This window comes from Acanthochromis polyacanthus, chromosome 15 (genome assembly GCF_021347895.1).
Source record: "Acanthochromis polyacanthus isolate Apoly-LR-REF ecotype Palm Island chromosome 15, KAUST_Apoly_ChrSc, whole genome shotgun sequence".
Taxonomy (NCBI): domain Eukaryota; kingdom Metazoa; phylum Chordata; class Actinopteri; family Pomacentridae; genus Acanthochromis; species Acanthochromis polyacanthus.
The window spans coordinates 7,607,897-7,613,394 of NC_067127.1; positions in this window are offsets into that span (position 1 = coordinate 7,607,897).

Genomic DNA, 5,498 nt, shown 5'->3' on the forward strand with positions numbered 1-5,498 from the left:
TGTATATATAATATTTATTAGAATCTTTCTGTAAAAAATGCTATGTGGTGTTTGGTTACAGGCGGCCATGTTGATTTTTAGGCCTGAAAACAGCAAAAATGTCAACTATGATTCAAAAAGTCCCGCAAGTATATTTCGACTCTAATTTGTCATGAAGAAAACGGCAGTTGAGTTGCTACAGAGAATTTTGAAGGAATTTTGACATCATAGCTTCCGACACACAATGCTAAAGGAGCAGTAAACATGTTTATTGCACTTCAACTGAAATTAAAACAGCAGTTCACAGGGACAAAGTGTAATTTCAAGTTGACAGAATCCGGAAAAGTACATTGACATAAATGAAACAGAAGGATGGATGGAGTTCATTTAAAACACCACTTTACTTCAACTACAATTCAAATATACTTTTTACAATGAGTCTTACATTATGTGTAGATTGTAATTTGTTTTTGGTAAAGACATTTTAGTGAGTTCTACATAAAGTAGGTACCTTTTCTCGGACGCTAATATGTCATATAATGCTTTAAAGTGCTTTGATCAACTCTTAGTCAAAATATACTGAGTATAACTTATTCAGAAATGTTTTAGCTAAATGAGATTCTCTCTTGGAATAATACATATCTTCTCTCGTTTCAATTGTGAAAAGTTTTGCCGTGCCTTCAGTGCTGCAAGACCTTTTAACAAAGTCGTTAGTAATCTAATAAATATCTATTAAGTGGGATATATGTATATATATTTTAATATGTATAATGTTTAAATCCTTGTTAAAAAAAATTCAACCTGTGATTCATTTAAATCGCTCCAAAATGCTCCAGGTGCTATTTAATAAGTTTCAGATTTTATCCTTGGAACGACCAATGGGCCTGTTCAGATCTTACTAAGAGGTATTCTGAAGAACAGCCTCATTACACTTTTCTACATCCTGTACCAGCCTTGAAAATACATCCCCCTTTTTTGTTTTAGTAATGGTATGTTTAAGGTAGGAAGAGATTGCGGTTAAAGTTTAAAAACCAATCGTTAAATGCAGGTCTGAAAGTATGTGAGCTCTCAGCTTCCACATGAAAGTCAGATGCACTGCGCACTTTGTCTTTTAGTGGTTGTTTTGTGTCCTCGTCTACAGAAATGTATGAGTTTGTTGATAAAGCTTTTAAAGATAGACGTTGTCAGCAGGAATCCAGAAAGAGAAGAATCAACACATTGTTTGTTTGAACATTTGCTTGTTTGTCTTTAAAAGTGTAATTTAGAGGTGTCTTTGAACCAGGAACCCTGTGATGACATGATGAACTTGTTAAACCACTGCACTAAATGGTCGGTGGTTGAAAGTCTCTACGGATTGGGTCTGGATTGACGTCAGCACCACAGAAAGTGGAAACACCTGATTTGAGTTCCAGGTTGAAGGAAACTCCCAGAGATGCCTCTAATGTTGAAGGTGAATGAAAACTCTTCCCATCTGGTCTGATCTTTGTCTCTCTGCTTGTTTGTGCTGCTCAGCACTGAAGACAATCCCGAGGAGGAGGATGCCGACCTTCAACGGAGAGATGTGGGTTCAAATCCCAGCAGGTCAGTCTGTGTGTGATGAATGAATGTGTGTGTTCAAAACTAAAAAACTCTAAATATAACCAAACAAACATTAAAAACCACTTAAACTTGCGTCTCTGCGTTCCGTGGAATTTCCAATTTGTTGTCACTAAACAGGGACCAGAGAGGCAACAGGTGGAGGTAAGAAAGCTGGCTGGCAGGTAAACAGTTAGCTTTTGTTGTTGGATTGTTAGCTTTTTATTGGTTTGTGGTTGTTTTGTGTCTCTTCATGGTTGTTTGTGTCTCACTGTGTTTGTTTTGTGTTTTTCTATGGTTGTTTTGAGTCTCTTTGTAGTTGTTTTTTGTCTTTTAGTGGTTGTTTTGTGTCTTTTAGTAGTTGTGTCTTTTAGTGGTAGCTTTGTGTATTTTAGTGATTGTTTTGTGTCTGTGTGGTTGTGTCTTTTAATGGTTGTTTTATGTCTTTTAATGGTTGTTTTGTGTCTTTTAGTGGTTGCTTTTTGTCTTTCAGTGGTTGCTTTATGTATTGTAGTGGTTGTCTTGTGTCTCTGCGTGGTTGTTTTATGTCTTTTAATGGTTGTTTTGTGTCTTTTAGTGGTTGCTTTTTGTCTTTTAGTGGTTGTTTTTTGTCTTTTAGTGGTTGTTTTGTGTCCCTGAGTGGTTGTTTTATGTCTTTTAATGGTTGTTTTGTGTCTTTTAGTGGTTGTTTTGTGTCTCTGTGTGGTTGTTTTATGTCTTTTAATGGTTGTTTTGTGTCTTTTAGTGGTTGCTTTTTGTCTTTTAGTGGTTGTTTTGTGTCTTTTAGTGGTTGTTTTGTGTCTCTGCGTGGTTGTTTTATGTCTTTTAATGGTTGTTTTGTGTCTTTTAGTGGTTGCTTTTTGTCTTTCAGTGGTTGTTTTTTGTCTTTTAGTGGTTGTTTTGTGTCTCTGTGTGGTTGTTTTGTGTCTTTTAATGGTTGTTTTGTGTCTGTGTGGTTGTTTGCGTCTTTTAGTGGTTGTTTTGTGTCTCTGTGGGGGTTTTTTTGGTTTGTATTTTTAAAGTATAACCTTGTTCAGTTACATTTCAATTATTTGAGAGCAGTCCTAAAGAATTCCCTGTAATCCCAGTCATAAAATGGGTTTGGAGGAAGAACATAGATGGTAATCTGGATTTTTATGAATTAGGCTTTCAACTACTGTTGGTAGTATTATTGGTACTAATAGTAATGTGACTACTACTATTAGAAGTATGAGATGCAGAATCATCCAATATGAGTATGATTCCAATTTCCACTCTCCTCAGTGCAATGTCAAAGACCAAGTTTTCTCCCAAAAAGCATTTTGCCTTACCTTACTGGCATAGATGATGCACCTCTCATCTTTTTCAATGATATTGCCTTTTTCGGTACGTTTTAAAAATATATAACAGCTTGGGTAAATCTTTGCGCTATCACAGAAATCAGGTTCTTATAGAGGATTTAATGGGAGCAGGCAAAGGCTGAACAATATAGGAGATAACTGACCCCTGTGGGACCCCACATATGGTTCAGTGCCAGCCTTTGTAGGGTGACATTCCCATGAGGTACTTAAAGATGTCATCACCTCGAGTAAGATGGGAAATGAGTCACATCTCAATTTTAACATTAGCAGTCAAATAGAAATGCTATCATCATTACTATAGGATTAAATTCCCTACAGAATATGTATTGGTTCATTATTCAGTGCCTATTAAACAGTAGTCAGCCCCCTTGGAGGTTTTATGGCTTTTCAACATTAAATTGGGGTCAATTTAATTTGGTTTTGGATTTACAAGCAACTCTGCCCTGCCAAAGTGAAAACAGATTTCTACAAAAAAGTTCATTTAAAATAAATATTGTAAAATAAGTGACTGGATAGAGAAGTATTCACTCCCTTTAAAGCGACCCACTTAATTCAACTCAGGTGCAGCCAGTTGGTGCTACAATTTACTCAATTAGTCAAATGGAGGGCATCTGAGTGCAGTAAATGTGTCTTGAGTAATTGTAATATAAAGACACCTGTATCTGGGTCATGTCACTGGTGAATCAGTGCCACGAAGACAAAAGAACACTTCAAGCAACTCTGTGAAAAGATAATTGAAAAGCATAAGTCAGGGGATGAATACCAGAAAATTTCCAAGTCGCTGAATACCCCTTGGAGTACAGTTAACCCCATCATTGAGAAATGGAAGAAATGTGGTACATGCTTAAATCTGCCTAGAGCAGGCCATCCTCATAAATTCAGTGACCCTGCAATAAAGAGACTAGTGTGGGAGGCCACCAGAACACGTGTGACTCCTCTGAGGGAATTACAAGCTTCAGCAGCGGACACTGAGGTGACTGAATATACTACAACTATTGTATGTACAGTCACTTATGTGAAATCTCAACTAGAGGTCACCAGAAGGCAGGTGGGAGACTCTGATGTCACCTGGAGGAAGATTCTTTGGTCTGATGAGACCAAAATATAGAGTTTTGCCCATCAGACCAGACACTATAACTGCATATCATTATAAAGCACTGTCTCAAACATGAAGCATGGTGGTGGCAGTATCATGATGCGGGGATGCTTTCAGGCAGCAGGTCCTGGAAGCCTTGTGAAGGTTGAGTATAAAATAAATGCAGTAAAATGTAGGGGGATCCTGGAGGATTGCTTGATGTGGTCTGCAAGAGAACTGCAACTTGGGAGCACATTTGTTTTTCAGCAAGAGAGTGACCCAAAGCATACCGCCACAGGCACACTGAAATGGACTAAAGACAACAAGGTGAATGTTCTGGAGTGGTTGAGCCCAGACCTCAATCCAATTGAGAATTTGTGGCCATGCTTGAAAAAAGGTGTTCGCCTATGATCCCTGTGAACCTGACAAAGGCTGAGCAACGATGAGTAAGACTGCAGTGCCAGGCTTCAAACCTATCCACACAGACTCAATGCAGCTAACAGTGAATCTACTAAATACTGAGTTGAAGAGAGTGAACACTTTCTGTTCACTATCTTACATTTTATATTCTTTAGTCACAGATATAACTTCTGTATTCTCTTTGACATGAAAGACTCTTTTTTTGTAAATTCTTTTCTAAAGAGCTGAATTATATCGACCATAATTCAATTCTGGAAAACAATAAAAGGGTGAAACTTCCAAGTGAAGGGTGAATTCTTCTATGGGAACTGGGGAAGCTTTAAAGGTGCTAAAATAAATTTGTAAAAAAAAAATTATGATTGTAAAATATCATTACATTCTCCGGGCGTTCAAAAACACTTCAATGCAGTTTAAAAACACAATTATGACTTATCACGCAGCCGAGAGCATAATCACTTTTCTCTTTCTTTCAAAAAAAAAATGTAAAAAGTCTTACATTCTTTCTTTCTTTAGAGAGACAGAGCTGATAGAAGTGCTAATGTAACATTTAGGGATTCCACATGAGTCCTGTAGTCATTCTCCTTTGATTTGCGCAGTAGCTGTGATGCATGAGAAATGGTACTGGCTGAGTTTAAAACAAAGTGGTTGCGGTTGATGAGGCTGAGGAATTGATAGGAGTTAGCCCAGTTAAGTGATGTGCCCAGGGAGCATAATGAACACATACAGTGCTGTGGGAAAGTTACACAACTGGGGAAAAAGAACACTGATTGCCCTTGTCAGTCATCGTTTCGGCGCTGACCTCTGTTCAAGTGTGAGGTCTGTCTGCTTTGTACTGATGTACTATTGCTGTGTGGTTTCTTGGTGACCATATGATTAACATTTATATCCGAACATTGTGCATGTGATGTAGGTGTGGGAAAGAGGTGATTTTGCAGTGTCCTTGTAGATTCTATAGAGCTAAAACTGCCCTTAATATAGGATCCATCTATAACATTTTAATGTGTGTTTTAGTGCATGGAGAGAGAGGAGCAGGGTTGGTATTTGCAAGCTGAGCCCCACACATCGTGGTGTCCCACTGTGCAGGTAAAAGGGCCGGTTGTATTCAGAGG